At 37.6% G+C, this 19195-nt stretch overlaps 1 non-coding gene across 1 annotated transcript; it reads left to right on the top strand.

Moving 5' to 3' along the window:
- The first annotated feature begins 8173 nt into the window (after positions 1-8173).
- Positions 8174-8280, top strand: LOC136228225 (small nucleolar RNA R71). The gene has a single exon (XR_010688555.1). It is a non-coding gene; the product is annotated as a small nucleolar RNA R71 (small nucleolar RNA).
- Positions 8281-19195: the final 10915 nt, after the last annotated feature.

Here is a 19195-nt window from a genome sequence, read left to right as displayed (position 1 = left end):
AAGGTGGGCAATACGGGAGGCATACGAAATAAAGACGGGGGGACCTTGCGGAAGCAATAAATGAGCTCGCTCAAGAGCCGAAATGTCCAAAAGTGGAACATACCCACGGTAGGTGGACATGTCAAAATCAGCCAATTCACCCCGAGCTCCCAACACAATAGCGGTGATAAAATTACAAAGAGGGATCTGAATGGTAGTAGCCCTCGAAGCACGGAACAAATTATCGAACAACATACCAATGCTATCAATCCTCAAGCCTTTAAACAAACTATCCAAAACATACAAATCCCGAACCTGAACCTTTGAACTCTCAACACGCCCAAACAAGGAGAAACTCAAAAATTTGTGAAAGAAGAACACACAATTATCCTTAATCAACTTGCTTGAAGTGTTTTTGGAATTAAAATAGTCTTGGTCCGAAAGAGTTTGCCAAACAGCATCATTATCAAAATCTTTAGGCTTATCATAAAAATCAGAAGTAGGGAAACCAAACATGTTTCCCATTGCATCATAATCAATGGTGTATGTGATACCATTATTCCTAAAAGAGATTGAGGTTTTCTTCTTGTTCATGGTCAAAGTGACCAAAAATTCCACCACATATTCATTAATACGCGGAAAACGCATATTAACGAATTCTTGCCAACCCAACGCCTCAATAAAAGCATCAATTCTAGTAGAGAAATTCAATGCTCTTACCGAATGTAAGTCTAAGAAGTGCATATCCACGAATTGGTGGTCGGCTTGTGAAAAATGTTTGAAACGAGCGGCTTCCTCCTCCGAAGCGATGTCGAAATAAGCTCCACATTGAACCCGAAGGCGATTAGCTTCCGTAACAGCGGGCTTGTTACCAACACGCTTAGTCCTTACCATGGTTATGGTATTTAGTGTGTTTAGGGTTTGAGAAGAAGAAGAAGAAGAAAAAGGAATTGAGAGAAAGAGTAAAGCTTGAAGATGAGTTTGGGGTTTGAAATTGGAAGTGATTGAATAGAAAAGAGGATAGAAATTGGAGTGAATAAATTGGGAAGAGTAAAGGTAGGTTTTTGGGGAAGAGTTTGGAGTAAGGGATTGGGTAAAGTTAGAGGTGATGTGAGGTTTGTGTAAGAGGTAGGTTTATATAGGGTGATTAGGTGAATGTATAGGTAGAATAGGAATAGGAATAGGCAAAAATTGTGGCAAAATCGGAATCAAAAGGGCACATATCACGCATGTTGCGACCGCGAATAGCAAAGCCGTGGCCGCGACACGTGATTTTCAGGGAATTTTGCCCCTGAAATCCGTCCGTTTTTGCTGCTCATACCGAGAATTATTAATTCTCGGTAGAGAATTAGGCAAAATGGCCTATTTAGATGCCTATTGACTTGGTTTGTGCAATTTTGTTGATGGAATGGTTCCTGAACTTAATACAAAGTGTCCCTACACTTAAAAACTAAAATAAATGACATTAATTGTAAGGAAAACCAAAGGTTTAACCTTAATAAATTGAATTAAAGTGTAATAAATTGGTTTATCAAGAATTAATGAAACTTAAATGTTCATTTATGCATATAAGTTAAAAGAATCATATTAAGTGCATAATAAGTGCATATAAATATATATTAATTATAGGAATTTAGTCAATTGAATGAATTAATGTTTTAAACTCAATTAATGAAGTTTGGGAAAATTGGATTAAGTGTGAATATATGTGTGTTAATTAAGAAAACCATGATTGTTCAATATTATAGTTTTTATATAGATTTAACCATGATTATATAAAAAATAGAACAAACATATATCCAACCTTTATAAAATTAATAAACGAACTAAAATGAAATAGAACTTTATTGATTAAAACAAAATATAAAAACAAAGAATGAAACGAAATAACACAAAATACACAAATATTTACAAAAAGAAAACCTATAAACCTAAACTATTCTATATACTCATCCCTATCAAGTGGGATATTTCTAGCCTTAATACGATCAATTTGAAACTGCACGAAAGTTTCACGTTCCGGTGCAGACAGAAAGTGAGGCCCTACTCGAAAGACACGTTTCACAAGTCCTTCGTGCTCGAGAAATTCATAGTCAATTGTCGGGAAGAATTCATCATCACTCCTTTGTACTAAGAATTATTCCACAGATTATATTGCCGAACCCAATCTTCTTATCTTTGGATCGAGAAGCGGCGACAAGACCCTCCATCAGAATCTTTGAAGAATCTACTGCATTTCCCTGGAATATATCTCCAAGAACATAAAGATCTGTGTCACGGACCACACTACTGAATGTGCGTCCGAATAAACTGTGACACAGGAATTTGTGCAAATACAGCATGGAGTTGGAGCGAAAAGAGTGATTATAGGCGAGTTTTGAATTGAATCGCCAGAATCCAGTGAGCATTCTCCAAATGTCCGAGGATGTCATGTCTCTTCCAGGATGACGTTTGATTGTATCCCTCGGGGGAAAACCAAACCAAGCATGCAACTCGGGATAGCCGAAAGTGAAGATTTCGCCATCTCGACGAAAACTGAGACGTACTCGTCATTTGTTAGTGAATCGAACGGTACAGAAGAATTCGAGTATCCAGTCGCCTATTATTGGGAACCGCATTTGGGCGAATTTTGTCCACCCTAGGCGTTCCATATAGCGGCTCATGTCATCACTAATGCCAAGTAGGTTGTTAAGAAATTCATCCATATACAACATTCCGGTGAAGAATTTGTAACGGAGATTCCAATAACGCCTACCTTCATCGTGATTGAAGATAGGAAAAGGCGCCCCATATCGCTTGGATAAGTCTGGGCGTTTGTTGCTTGAGGCAGCATTGTGCCTTGAAGGTTTGTATTTGGTAGGCATGGTGATGAATTCAAAGAAACAAAGTTTTTGTTACTTAATGAAAAATTGTGTTTTGAAGAAATCAGAAATCTGACAAAGATGAAAAGAATTGTAACAGAACTTGAATTCTCTAGGACTAATTTATAAGATGTTAGATGAAAAGAGGTATTGTTTTAATCATGAAAAGGTATAAAATTACACCTTTCGGGAACAAAGAAATTTAAGGTTTCGTTTGTCAAAAGGTTCGTCGAAAGGGTTAGGATGATTCAGACCTAAATGTGCAGGAATTACGCGTGTCGCGACCGAGAATTCCGAATTCGCGGTCGCGACACGCTGATTTTCTTACGGAAATCAGGCGTCGTAAGCCATGTCCTGATTCACGGTAGAGAATTTATTATTCTCGGTAAGTTCAGAGAAAATTTAACCTATTTGGACAAATCTGAAAAATAGGATTCTCGGCAGAGAATTCTAAATTCTCGGCAGAGAATTGCCTGAAACTTCAATTTCATGCTAATTTCCTAAAATTAATTCTAAAATCATGAAATAAACATATTTTATGCATATAAAGCATAACATAAAGTCATCTAATCACAAAAATTGGCATTTGGAAAAATAAAATAAAATAAAATAAAAATAAAATAAAATAAAATGAACAAAAATATAAAAAGAAATAAAACAAAATAAACTGTGATCGAAAACTGAGTGATTTATACGTCAGATAATCTTGTTACGAACGGAATTTCTATTTGTGAAATATTTTCGTAATAGATTTTACATCGATTACCATTAACTTTGAAACGATTTCCGTTAGGACCTTCCAGTTCTAAAGAACCATAATCGAATGTTTTGACGACTAAATATGGTCCTATCCATCTGGACTTAAGTTTTCCTGAAAATAAATGAAGTCGTGAATTAAATAACAGCACTTTATCCCCAACATTAAAGTGTTTGACTTTAATTTTGGCATCGTGCCATTTTTTCACTTTTTCTTTATAAATCTTTGCATTTTCGTAAGATAGATGGCGTAACTCATCTAACTCATTTAAGTCGAGCAAACGTTTCTTACCTGCTTGTCGTAAATCAAAGTTAAGTTCCCTAATAGCCCAAAAGGCTTTATGTTCTAATTCGACTGGCAAATGACATGCCTTCCCATACACTAAACGGTATGGAGTCATTCCTATTGGTGTTTTAAATGCAGTACGGTATGCCCATAACGCATTATTTAGTTTACATGACCAATCTTTTCTTGAGGATGAAACTGTTTTTTCTAGAATCCATTTGAGTTCTCTATTTGATATCTCTGCCTGACCATTCGACTGAGGATGGTATGGCGTAGACACGCGGTGGCGTACTCCATATTTTTTCATAAGCGTTTCAAAACTTCGGTTTATAAAATGAGTACCGCCATCACTAACGATGACTCTTGGACAACCAAATCTACAAAATATATCGTCAAGAAAATTAACGACAACTTTAGAATCGTTCGTCGGGGCTGCAATTGCTTCAACCCACTTTGAAACATAATCTACGGCGACTAATATGTAAGTTTTACCATTAGAAGGAGGAAAAGGTCCCATGAAATCTATTCCCCACATATCGAAGACTTCAACTTCTAATATGGTTGTGAGGGGCATCTCATCTTTCCTTCCTAGATTTCCTGTTCTTCGGCACTTATCACAATGAGTAATAAATGAACGGACGTCTTTAAACATCGTAGGCCAAAAGAAACCACATTCAAATATTCTAGCTGCTATTTTGGTAGCTCCATTATGTCCTCCATAAGAGCTAGAATGGCATTCCGACATTATGGATTCAAATTCATTTTCACCAACGCATCTCCTAATTATCCCGTCACCACAAGTTTTGAACAAAAAAGGATCTTCCCAAAAGTACTGTTTAATGTCGAAGAAAAATTTCTTCTTTTGGTGGAAATTTAATCCTTCCGGAACAATATTTGCTGCAAGATAATTAGCAATATCTGCATACCATGGTGACATGACGCTTTTCATTTGATAGAGATGTTCATCAGGGAAATCATCTCGTATACCGCTAGTTTCACCTATAGGACCGTTCTCATCTTCAAGTCTCGATAGATGATCGACGACAAGGTTTTCTACTCCCTTTTTGTCTTTTATTTCTATATCAAATTCTTGTAACAATAAAACCCATCTAATTAGACGCGGTTTTGCATCCTTTTTAGCAAATAAATATCTTAATGCTGCATGATCAGTGTAAATAATAACTTTCGAACCTAGCAAGTATGACCTAAACTTATCACATGCAAAAACTACAGCTAACATTTCTTTCTCAGTTGTGGTGTAGTTTAATTTGTGCACCGGAAAGTGTGTGACTTGCATAATAAATGACATGAAGTTTCTTGTCCTTCCTTTGACCTAAAACACATCCGACAGCTAAATCACTTGCATCACACATAATTTCAAATGGTAAATCCCAATCGGGTTTAGCAATAATAGGTGCACTGACTAAAGCTGTTTTTAATGTTTCGAAAGCTTTAACGCAATCTTCATTAAAATCAAAGGTGGAATCTTTCATGAGTAGATTAGTGAGTGGTTTGGAAATTACAAAAAAAATTCTTAATAAATCTTCTGTAAAAACCGGCATGTCCTAAAAATGATCTTACTCCCTTAACAGTAGTTGGAGGGGGTAATTTTTCTATTACTGAAGTTTTTGCTCTGTCCACTTCTAATCCTTTTTCAGATATTTTGTGACCTAAAACAATTCCTTCGTCAACCATGAAATGACATTTTTCCCAGTTTAATACCAAATTTGTTTCTTCACACCTAGACAAAACTTTATCCAAGTTTTCTAGGCACGAATCAAAAGAATCTCCATAAACTGAAAAATCGTCCATAAAAACTTCCATGATATCTTCAATGAAATCATTAAAAATCGCAGTCATACAACGTTGAAATGTTGCAGGTGCGTTACATAGACCAAAGGGCATTCTCCTATATGCAAATGTTCCGTAAGGACATGTGAAGGTTGTTTTATCTTGGTCATCCGGGTAAATGTATATTTCAAAGAATCCGGAGTAACCATCTAGAAAACAGTAGAAAGCATGACCAGCTATCCTTTCGATCATTTGATCAATGAAAGGTAGAGGAAAATGATCTTTCCTAGTTGCTTTATTTAGATTTCTATAATCTATACAAACCCTCCAACCAGTGGTGGTTCGTGTAGGTATTAATTCACCTTCTTCATTCCTTACAACTGTTATGCCTCCCTTTTTAGGTACACAATGGATTGGACTAACCCATTCACTATCCGAGATAGGGTAGATGATTCTATTGTCCAGAAGTTTAGTAATCTCATTTTTTACTACTTCCTTCATATTGGGATTTAGGCGTCTTTGCCTATCCGCTTTAGGTGGCTTATCTTCTTCCAAGTGAATTCTGTGCATTACGATGCTCGGATTAATACTTTTTAAGTCTGAAATTTGCCAACCCATACTTCCAATCCTATTTCTAACAACTTCTTTCAATTTCTCTTCTTGAACTTGTGTTAATTTGTTAGAGATAATTATAGGTAGAGAATCGCCTTCCCCTAAGAAAGCGTACCTCAAATGACTTGGTAATTCTTTAAGTTCTAATTTAGGTGGAACTATAATTGAAGGCGGAACTGGTCCATCTTCTCGAATCAAAGGTTCTGGGTCCTTATCTTCTAGTTCCTCACTCATTATAGGTTATATTATTTCTTCTTTTTGAACAATGTCATTTACACATTCTTCAATTAAATCAAGCTTCATACAAGCGAAATCCTCCATGGGATATTTCATCGCTTGATTCATATCAAACTCAATCTTATCATCGCCTATTCTTAAAACTACTTTCCCTTCCGACACATCAACTAGAGCTCGTCCCGTGTTCATGAACGGTCTACCAAAGATTAGCGGACAATTTACGTCATAAGCAAAATCTAAAATAACGAAATTGGTAGGAAAAATAAATTTGTCAACTTTAACTAAAACATCCTCAATTATACCGTATGGTCTTTTAGTGGTTTGATCCGCTAATTGCAAAACCATATTGGTACGTTTGATGTCTTCTTCTAAGCCTAACTTATTAAAAATAGATAATGGAATCAAGTTAATGCTTGCTCCTAAATCATAGAGACAACTGGGAAATTCAATATCTCCCAATTTACACGGAATGGTAAAACATCCGGGATCCTTGAGTTTAGTGGGCAAATTGCTTGACACAATCGAACTACAATCTTCAGTTAGTGAAATGGATGAAATTCCTTCCCAATTGATTTTCTTTGAAATTAAATCTTTGAGGAATTTACCATAATTGGGAATTTGCGTAATCGCATCCATAAACGTCAAATTAATGTGCAAATTTTTAAGTTTGTCTAAAAATGTTAAAAGTTGTTTATCATAGTCCTTATTGCGGACTTTGTGTGGAAAAGGTGGTTTGGGTACAAAAGTTTTTGTACTAGAGTCAATTGGTGCATCTTTTTGTTTTAATGTATCTTGTTTGGGCTTCGGTAAATCAGTTCCAGGTAAGGTCGAATTTCCGGGCATTTCCGGGCCTAAGTAATTTTTCCCTGAACGAAGAGTGATAGCCTTAACATGCTCTTTTGGATTTTCTTCCGTATGGCTTGGAAGACTTCCCTCTTTGCGGGATGGAATTGATTTAGCGAGTTGTCCAATTTGAATCTCCAAATTATGGATGCTAGATGATTGGTTTTTAATAAGCTGATCGAATTTATTCTCGATCCGTTTAAAACCATCGTCGTGATTACTTATTTTTCCGCTCATAGCATCAATAAATTTGTCGATTTTAGAAGATAAAGTGCTAATCGTATCTCTTGATTGATTTTGATAATTAGCAGTACGATTTTGATTAGCATTAGGATTATTATTATTATCTCTCCAGTTAAAGTTAGGATGATTTCTCCACCCAGGATTATATGTATTGGAATAAGAGTTATTATTTTGGTTTTGCCCTTGGACAAAATTTACCTGTTCAATTTCACTCATACCTTTGTAGTCCACATCCGTTTGGATTGGCTTACCATTAGGATCACATGGTGCCATAAACCTATCAATTTTGTGCGATAAGGCAGAAAATTGGGCTTGCAACATCGCTACTAGATCAAAAATCACTATACCTTTAACTGATGATGTTGTTGAGGATGATGGTTTCGCTAATGGTACGTGTCCACGTTCCGCGGGCCACATACTGCTGTTGATTGCCATTTCCTCCAAAAGTTCTCTTGCTTGGGCAGATGTTTTCTTCATAAATAACCCTCCAGACATAGCGTCCAATGAACCTCTAGTTGTAGGATTTAGTCCATTATAAAATATTTGCATTAAAAGTTCAGCGGGCAATTGGTGGTGTGGGAATAAACGTTGAAGTTCTTTAAAACGTTCCCAAGCCTCATAAAGAGTTTCATTATCATTTTGAGAAAAAGATGTTAACTCTTTAATGACTCTTGCGGTTTTTGCTAAAGGAAAAAATTTTGATAAAAACGCTTGGGCTAATTGTTCCCAAGTGACAAATGATGCGGCTGGCATAGAAGTTAACCATTCTTTGGCTCGATCCTTCAAAGTAAAAGGAAAAAGGCGAAGTTTGATTGCTGATAGCGTGACGCCTAGGTAGAACTTTCTTACGACGATTTAATGTGTATTGCGGTGAATGTGCTATGTCTATGGATGTGGTCTTTATAAATTGCTCTTAACTCTACTAGACGTTACGACTACGTAGGGGCAAGTGTACCCCGTCGTTATCAAGTAATAATCCGGTTAAGACTGGGTATCGAATCCACGGGATTTATAACTACAAGTATTAGACGACTCGGTTTCGTATGTTATTTAAGCGGTAATTACTTTGGGATTAAGTAAGACACAACTACACACTATTCCTCACTATTGGCGACACAGATTTATGTAGCTAAAACTCTATGAAGTGGGGTGAATATGATAAGTTATAACAATGATAAATAATGACTCTAAATGTATACGGATAATAGTTTACTCTTGCAAAGACGACCAAGTGTAGTAGAACCGACCCGTGAAGCACTTAGACTACGTGATTCCTAGTCAAGGCGTGTCTAATGCGGGGGAATTAGAAACTAGGGCCCGTAAGTTCCATTGCTTGTCAATTCCTACGGTTTCCGGTTTGTCACTTCCGGTAAGGCAACACCTATATAACTCCCTAAAGATAGCCCGAATGGCGGCGGTAATCGCGTTCTCCTACACAAGAATCAATTATCAATATCAAAACAAGCAATAAACATTAACACATAGAGGGAAATAGAGATTATAAATCATAAATTATAAATATGGAAAGTGATTAGATGAAATACAACCAAGCCTAGTACATAGGAAGAGTACAAGCTAATTAGCAAGTAAAAAGGGAGAATCCGCCCTTGGAACTAGCTAACCGGACTCAAAGCCATCTCCTAGGTCATGGAGGTGGAACTCTCGAGCTTGGTGACGAATGGTGGAACGGAGCGTCAATGGAACACCGGAACAACAAACAAGCTCTCGAGGGGGAGAGTTTAACTTACAAAATTGAATCTAAATTATAAGGAAAGAAAATAGTATAGTGTAGCTCTCTAGTATGTAATTGGTGTCAAATGAAGTTCAAGAGCTTCTTATTTATAGACATCAAGCAAGGGCAGGTTTGTAATTTCACAAAGCACAAGTATGGAGCAACATTATTTGGTGCAGAAATCCCATGATACGCCCCGCGTAAATTGGTCTACGCCCCGCGTAAATGCCCATTCCGTCAGAAATCTCCTGCATGTGGACCAATTCTATGTCTAATTGTCTCAAATACGCCCTGCGTAGCTGAAGTACGCCCCGCATAAATGAGTCTCTGATCTTTTACGTTGAAGAACTACCATTTACACCCCGCGTAAATGGTGATACGCCCCGCGTATGGAGAGTTGACTCCGGGAGATAATGCAGGCTGACTTTCAGGATTAGGCCAATCATTTTCGACATGTGTCATACGCCCCGCGTATGCTGAGTCATTTCCACATGGTGCCTGCGGATAAGGCAATTATTTCTGACACCATGTTTTACGCCCCGCATAAATGACGATACGCCCCGCGTAAATAATGATACGCCCTGCGTATTTGAGTAGATTTTCACTCCTTCCTCGTACCTGAAATACAAATCTTGAGAGCCGAGTTAGCTTGACGTTTTTATTTCCTAAACTAATAAAAAACGAGGGAAATAAACTAAAAGTACGAGATTTTTTTTTATTTCTTTATTTATCAAAAACACTTTATTTTTGTAATTAAACTTATTTATTTTACCCGAAACCATCCCGTAAATCACGCTAAAAGATAGGGGTAAAATACCCCTATCAAACCTCCTCGGACTTTAAAGTTTTACTTGTCCTCAAGTAAAAGAAATCGAAAGACAAGGGATTGAGAAAATTAAGAAACAAACCAAAGGTTGGTTTTGCCAAGTGCGTGATTTCAAAGTTATGGTTTTGTGCAAAGGTTTCGGTAAGTACATACGCAAACAATTGAGTACAAAAACTTATTTGAGACCTCCATGATTAAGTTTAATAGGCGATATTAACGGCAGCCGATCATTTTTTGAGAACTCAGTAGTACCTCACCAAGGAATTTCACTCTTACGCTCAATTTTTGGTGGGTCGGTGTTTTCACACTCTTCTTTGCACTTACTCGAGATCATGTTGAATTTGCATTTTCATCCGGGTTTTTCCTCCTAAAATATGGTTAGGCAACATTAAAAATGAGCCCGGAGGGGGTTGTAATGTGGGTGGCTTCTTTAGTGGTTAGTTTAAAGAAACTCGAGTTCAAAAATACCGTTTTGTGATTGCACCGTGTTTTTGTTTTGGCCTTGACGAATTTTACAAAATATACTTCAAAATTGCTTGGGTGGAGCTTGAGAATGCCTTTTCTCTTTTATTGTATCCTTTGTTTTGATAGAGGCACAAAAACAATATTTTGAAAGCTTATGGTGCTCATTTGCTAAGGTCGTGACTTATTTCGAGTAATTCGGGTGCAAATTGATTTTGTCGGTATTTGAACAAGAGGAAAAAGGGTTAAATGTTAAAAGGGTATTAACAAAAAAGTTGGTTAATAGGCTCGAAGGGGTTTCCTAATGTTTAATGAAAACGAGAAAAATAAATTAAGAAAAATTAGCCTAAGTAGGTTCAGTTTATCATCTATTGCCTTTTTACCAAAAATAAGTGTACTTAACCCGGAATTGGATGCAAATTCTATGAGTCGAGTGAAGTCAAAGCTCTCAAAAAATTGTGAAAGAATTAGAGTTCTCGTACGAACTCTTTTAGGCTCAAAAATACCTCATAAAGATTCGGGTTTAAATTGTGTACTATCAAGTCTTCGCTAAATTCTCAACTATCCCGTTTTTATTGCCTTTTTAAAGTTCATTATGGAGGTGACATGTGAGTTAGGACTCAATGCTTTTGTTTAGTACTAGCCTAAGTTTTTCATAAATTCCCTAACTTCAAAACCAAGACTAAAATTTCTCAATTAAACCATCCTTTGTGTTCCGATGTTTTTATTTTTAACGACAAATAACGGAACTTTAATTAATTTCTGAGGGAGGTGTAGCGTGTCGGAAGAATTTCAAGAGTTAATAAATTTGTTTAATTATTTTGATAATTATTTGATTTTTATTTTTGTTTTTGTTAGTGCAAACCAAACTAAAAGTGCGGGATTGCACGTCCCTCCGCGTTATTAAAATGACGCCTATTCCAAGGGCGTCGCAAAAAGAAAAGAAAACAAAAACAAAAATAAAGAAGGACAAAATAGGACTCTTAGAGTTAGGTCCTAGGCAAGGCGTGCCCAGGGGGGCGCCCCGCGTAGGAGGTGCATGTTGAGTCGTTTTTGAATAGAGACTCAAATACGCGAGGCGCATGAAGAGGGGCGCCTCGCGTGTTTCTATCTCTGAGCCATTTATACAAGAAAAACGGTGGGCACGCGGGGCGTAAAAATGGAGTACGCCCCGCGCGGCTTATTTTTGGAAAAAGTGGGATTTGTTTTTCTTTTGATATTTTTTTTTAAAAGAAATGACATAAGTCGGTAGGAAAACGAAATGCGGAAAATAAAAGCTGGGAAAGAAAAACTCTCTTATTCGAGCTTGGGTTGCCTCCCAAGAAGCGCTACGTTATAGTCGGTGAGCTCAACTTAGCGTTTCCTCCTAGGTGTATGCTTCCTCTCGCGTTAGAAATGCAAATTCTTGAATGAACAATCCGTACCTACAAAACGGATTGTTAGATTCAAAGAAATTTAATGAAAACCAAAAACTATATTTAAAGAAATTATTGAAGAGTTTAGTTTGCTCCCTCTTTGACTCCTTGGGTAGCTCAAAGAGAGTGAAATAACCCGAGGTAGAAGGAACCTCAAACTCTTCTAGTTGTGGGGTCATTTCCATGGGCCCGCACACAACCGGCTCATCGATTAGGATTTCCGGCTCCTCGCAGTTGAGACAACCTATATGATTTGGGGATTCCTCTTGAGAGGTCTCAATTAACTCGACCTCCACATCTTGATCACCCGGGTTGGCATCTCTAATCGATTCGTCCGCGGTTGAATCGAGACGAGACGTTAATTCGGCGATTTGACTTCCTAAATCCCTGCAATATGCCTCATTGTTAGATAATCTCACTTGAATATCTTTAAGCATAGAGATTACCACATCGAATTGCGAGGCTGAATGTTGGTGCGAACATTCATCGTCCATGAGGTCGCCCCATAGATGACGACTATGAGACATCATACCACGGAAAAGATCATTAGTAACAACAAGAAATAAATAAATTATTCACAAAAAGAAAATGATATTTACAAATGCTTAAACTAACAATGAAACGTTTTTGTCTGATATTGTAGGAAATTATAAATCCCCGGCAACGGCGCCAAAAACTTGATAGCGCGACGCCTAGGTAGAACTTTCTTACGACGATTTAATGTGTATTGCGGTGAATGTGCTATGTCTATGGATGTGGTCTTTATAAATTGCTCTTAACTCTACTAGACGTTACGACTACGTAGGGGCAAGTGTACCCCGTCGTTATCAAGTAATAATCCGGTTAAGACCGGGTATCGAATCCACGGGATTTATAACTACAAGTATTAGACGACTCGGTTTCGTATGTTATTTAAGCGGTAATTACTTTGGGATTAAGTAAGACACAACTACACACTATTCCTCACTATTGGCGACACAGATTTATGTAGCTAAAACTCTATGAAGTGGGGTGAATATGATAAGTTATAACAATGATAAATAATGACTCTAAATGTATACGGATAATAGTTTACTCTTGCAAAGACGACCAAGTGTAGTAGAACCGACCCGTGAAGCACTTAGACTACGTGATTCCTAGTCAAGGCGTGTCTAATGCGGGGGAATTAGAAACTAGGGCCCGTAAGTTCCATTGCTTGTCAATTCCTACGGTTTCCGGTTTGTCACTTTCGGTAAGGCAACACCTATATAACTCCCTAAAGATAGCCCGAATGGCGGCGGTAATCGCGTTCTCCTACACAAGAATCAATTATCAATATCAAAACAAGCAATAAACATTAACACATAGAGGGAAATAGAGATTATAAATCATAAATTATAAATATGGAAAGTGATTAGATGAAATACAACCAAGCCTAGTACATAGGAAGAGTACAAGCTAATTAGCAAGTAAAAAGGGAGAATCCGCCCTTGGAACTAGCTAACCGGACTCAAAGCCATCTCCTAGGTCATGGAGGTGGAACTCTCGAGCTTGGTGACCAATGGTGGAACGGAGCGTCAATGGAACACCGGAACAACAAACAAGCTCTCGAGGGGGAGAGTTTAACTTACAAAATTGAATCTAAATTACAAGGAAAGAAAAGAGTATAGTGTAGCTCTCTAGTATGTAATTGGTGTCAAATGAAGTTCAAGAGCTTCTTATTTATAGACATCAAGCAAGGGCAGGTTTGTAATTTCACAAAGCACAAGTTTGGAGCAACATTATTTGGTGCAGAAATCCCATGATACGCCCCGCGTAAATTGGTCTACGCCCCGCGTAAATGCCCATTCCATCAGAAATCTCCTGCATGTGGACCAATTCTATGTCTAATTGTCTCAAATACGCCCCGCGTAAATGAGTCTCTGATCTTTTACGTTGAAGAACTACCATTTACACCCCGCGTAAATGGTGATACGCCCCGCGTATGGAGAGTTGACTCCGGGAGATAATGCAGGCTGACTTTCAGGATTAGGCCAATCATTTCCGACATGTGTCATACGCCCCGCGTAAGGTGTCATACGCCCCGCGTATGCTGAGTCATTTCCACATGGTGCCTGCGGATAAGGCAATTATTTCTGACACCATGTTTTACGCCCCGCGTAAATGACGATACGCCCCGCGTAAATAATGATACGCCCCGCGTAAATAATGATACGCCCCGCGTATTTGAGTAGATTTTCACTCCTTCCTCGTACATGAAATACAAATCTTGAGAGCCGAGTTAGCTTGACGTTTTTATTTCCTAAACTAATAAAAAACGAGGGAAATAAACTAAAAGTACGAGATTTATTTTTATTTCTTTATTTATCAAAAACACTTTATTTTTGTAATTAAACTTATTTATTTTACCCGAAATCATCCCGTAAATCGCGCTAAAAGATAGGGGTAAAATACCTCTATCAATTGCTTCTGCAGTTACATCAGTAATTTTAAAAGTGTCACAAATTTCTAAGAAATTTGTCAAATGGGTATTAGGATTTTCGTTAGGTAACCCGTAAAATGTTACGTTATTTTGCAACATATTAAGCAACACAGGCTTAATTTCAAATTGGTTTGCATTAATTTGGGGTCTAACTATACTGTTTGTTACACCGGCCACTCCTGGCCTAGCGTAATCCATAAGTGTGGCCATAACTTCTGGCTCGGTAATTTTAGTTTTTATTGGGGTTTTGTTTTTCTTTTTCTTTTCTTTCTTGTTCTTTTTAAGAGTTCTTTCAATTTCTGGGTCAATATGATCTGGTGATGTGCCTGAACTTCGAGAACTACGCATGAACCTGAAATCTTGCACGAACCGAAACTACCTACAAAACAGAATTTGAAAAATAAATATGTTAGTAATTGAAAATAAATAAAATATAAAAGTTTGAATAAGTATGAATAAACCTAGATTCGTAATAAAACACGAAAAAATAAAAATTTTGTCAAAAATTTTGGCGTTCCCCGGCAACGGCGCCAAAAACTTGTTGAGCGATTTCCGCAAGTGCACGGTATACGCTTGTAGTAATAAAATATATCGATCCCACAGGGAACGTTTTTCGAACAAAACTTATTTATAATCGGTTAAATTTACTTTTAGGTTTATAATATGGAAAATCGTTTAATCGGTTTTGGTTTTGAAATTGCTAGAATGAGAATTAGGTTAGAGTATGAAAACGTTAGAAAATACTCTGATTTAAGAATGAATTTGCAAGATAAGAACGTTTAGTACTTTTTAGAAAAGTAAACAAATGTATTTATTTGCATTAAGCAAAGAAAACAACTTTAAACTTTGTATGAATTATAAAGATGAAATAAATGACGGAACCTCTAATTAATTGGCTTTGAACATGACAAAACCCTATCCGGGATAATTGCCCTTAATCAAATTAAAACTCTTTCGAGATAATAATTTGCCTAAGTGTTCAACAAAGTTTCCTTGTAAAGATTTTGAATTAAATACGTTTTAATGAAAACACCAGCAGTCACTTTAGTGGATTGGTTACCATAAGTGCTGCATAAAAATCTATCGAATAGAACGGACTTTATTAGATGAAATATAAATTGATACAAGTTTACAGAGAACATGGAGCATGGAAACATTCGACGGCTTGCAAGTGAACGGGTTGTCAATCCTGTCCTTGGGTTTCGTTAGAGTTTGTCAGGCTCCGGGGCGGATCCTCTACTCAATCTTCTCGTTGAATCTTCGTAATAGAGACTGGGTCGGTCTACTACCAAAATGAAAACTAAACTGGAACAATATCTAAACGCTACTAAACTTGTTATTATTGAATAAACAATGTGTGTACATCATATTGCTTTTTACAGAATCGAAATCTAACTTCTGAATCACTTGACTCGGAATTTCTGCATAAATTCTATACTAATCTCTTTTTTCTACATATCTTCAACTCTCCATCAACTCTTTATTTATAGATGTTGAAGAGTCTTGATTGAAGTGTCGTGTCCGTTGTGAAGGATCGTATCCGTTGCGAAAGGATGTCTTTATCCACCCGAACGATCGTGTTTCATCGAAAACGAAAGTGTGTAACTAGGCTTCTACAAACTCCTGCTCGTACCGAGAATATTAAATTCTCTACCGAGAATGGGGGAGCATCAATTGGTCTTCAAACGAAGGGAAGGGGAAGCTGAGGAACGCGTGTCGTGATCGAGAATGTGGGGGCCGCGGTCGCGGCACAGAACGTTTTTCACCTCTTCTGCTTTCGTTCGCGTCCTTGATTTGGCGTTATTAATTTCTGTCGTCTTCGACTCCTTTTGTAGGGTTTTTCTTCTGTTTTGAGCTCTTTTCGTTCCTATTTGGATTTTACCAAATATTTATGTACCTTACAAGAAAGAAACATATTCGAGAGTAAAAGCTTTCTAAACAGTTATAAATAGCATAAATTCGTAGCAATATTGATGTAATTATTAATGATATTTAAGTATATTTTGGGCTTAACATTTGTCCTAAACAACAATTGCTAAGACACTTTAGATGATTGAATAATCACTCTAGACTTTTACACGAAAGATATAGAATTTGGTGTAAGTATTTGCTTTGCTTTTTCTTGCAGAACTTTGAGTAGAATTTTGGTCAGCGTAATGGCTTGATAAAGTTCTGTATAGAATGAAGTAACTGAATGGCTCTATTTATAGAGACGTCTGAGACATCGGTCATTTCGAATTTCGAAATAACCGTTGGAGGGAAACGACTTCCTGTCGTTGTCACTCAGTTTTGCTCAGAGCTTTCGGCCAATCAGATTTGAGTATCTTCTGTCTTCGGTTAGTGTTGAGCAGCTTTTAGTCAGCTCGGCAGAATGTCTCTCCATTTATGGTAAGGTCAACTAGACAGCGTTCTGTGTCTTCTGAACTTTACCCTAAGTAGAAACACTTTGTCTGGAAGTTGTTCTTACTCAGCTGCTGTCTTGTACTCTTTGTCGATTCAACTCAGCAGCTTCATTCCGAAGTTGTTCAAAGAAGGTCTTATAGATCGTTCTTCCGTTGAGCTGCGTTTTGTACATAACGACGACGTTTTGCACACGCGGGCCGAGTTGTTTTGATCTGTTTGACTTGGGCTTTGACTTCCGTATTGGGCTTTGGCCTTTTACTCTTTATGTCTTATAAATAATTTTAACTCAACATTGAACAAACACATTAGTATAATAAATCAAAGCATTTAAACTTAGTGTGTTTAGAATATATTTAATTTTACTTAAATAATTTTGTCAAATCAAAATCATGTGGAAAGGTGTTTCAACAGAGAAGAGGGGATTCAAGGGGAAGGGAGGAACTTTGGCCCCTGGATGTTAGCTAAGAGGCCGGTTAGAAGGAGGACTCGGGCACCTGTGGCTCAAAACCGCCCTCCTGACATTAGCAAGGAGATGAATTCTCTCCAGATTGACCCTGAAATCAAAGGAAAGCCCCCCAATAAGAAAGTCGGGTCTGATAAAGAATCAGTCCTCGGTTCTGGGTCCAGATTTGGGGTCTTATCTACTGAACAAGCCTATGATTCTGATCATCCAAATGAGCATATGGAGCTGAGTATGCCAGGGTTAGAATCTGCTGAGCCAGAAGCCAAGAAAGTGGAGACTGTTAACCCTCTGTTTGAAGCCAAAGTTGTTACCTTGGGAAGTTTCCAGGGTCAAGCCACATTTGGGAATAAGTAGCACAATGAGGTTAGTATCCCGAGAACCTATGTCGATAATGTTAATGGTAAGGCTATATGGGTCAATAGAATGAGTATGAAAAAACCTAAGGTTAACCAGAAGAATAACCTTAGCTCTTTGAATGCTTGGGATAAAAGGGGACCAGCTGGTACCTCGTCAAGGCTCTCAGGAGCCCCAAATAAATACCTTGTTTAGGTCGTGGGCCTTTGGTCAGTAGTCTGCCTTTCTGATGGATTTCTTTGTTTGGAATGTTAGAGGTGCGACTAGTAAGGCTACCCATATCCATGTTAAAGATTTAATTAAACAATTTAATCCTTCTTGTTTTGCTTTGCTGGAGACCAAGATCAGTGGTAGCAAAGCAGATGAGGTGGTTAGAAAGTTTAGAAACTGGAATTGTGTCAGATCGGAGGCTACTGGCAGGGCAGGGGGGATCTGGCTTTTCTAGAAGTCAGATCGAGTTCTGATTGATATCATCAGTATGGATAAACAATTTATTCACTGTAAGGCCAGCTATCCTGGGAATAAACCTTTATTTATTACCCTTATTTATGCTGATCCTATCTTGGCCAATCGTAAAAGGTTATGGGAGGTGATGTATTTTATGAGCACTAGTATTTCGGATGCATGGTTTGTGGCAGGGGATTTTAATGACATTGGGCTAATGAGTGATCAAAGAGGGGGTGGGAACCACTATATTAATAGATTCCTTAATCATAAGCAGAATATGGATTTATGTGGGCTTTCTGATCTAGGAGCTGCTGGTCATAAATTTACATGGAAACGCAATAATGTTTTTTGTTCGTTTGGATAAAGTTTATGCGAATATGGCGGCTATATGTAGTTTTCCTGAAGTCAAAGTTTTAAATCTTCCTTTCCGTCATTCTAATCACTGTCCTATCATTGTTAACCTGATTAGAAACCATAGGCCTAAAGGGGAGAGACCTTTCAGGTACCAGGTGGCCTGGGAATCCCATCCTGAGTTTAAGAACTTTGTTCAGGAGAATTGGCAGCCCCACTCCAATGTTCTCCTTGATGCTGAGGGGTTTAGAAAGAATGTGGTGGGTTGGAATAAGAATGTCTTTGGCCATATTATCAGGAGAAAGAATAAGCTTTTGAGAAGAATTGATGGCATTCAACGGAATTTGGAGACTAGATTTGATCATGGTTTGAATGGCCTTCTTAGATCTCTTCAGAACAAATTAGAAGCTGTGCTAAGGCAGGAAGAGCTTCTTTGGTTTTAGAAATCAAGGAAGACTTGGATCAAAGATGGAGATCGTAATACTAGATTCTTCCACCTATCTACCGTTATTTGAAGGCAAAGGAACCAGATTGATGCTATAAAAAATTCTAATGGTGACTGGGTCTATGAGGATGAGGATATTCGTAGCCTGGCCCTTAATTTTTATAAAGATTTATTCAAAAAGGAGATGGTGGATCTGGATAGAGCTCATTCTGGAACTTCCTTTCCTAG

The sequence above is a fragment of the Euphorbia lathyris genome, chromosome 4, assembly GCF_963576675.1.
Source record: "Euphorbia lathyris chromosome 4, ddEupLath1.1, whole genome shotgun sequence".
NCBI classification, from domain to species: Eukaryota; Viridiplantae; Streptophyta; class Magnoliopsida; order Malpighiales; family Euphorbiaceae; genus Euphorbia; species Euphorbia lathyris.
The sequence above is the reverse complement of the archived record's forward strand: the minus strand, read 5'-3'. Positions and strand labels throughout refer to the sequence as shown.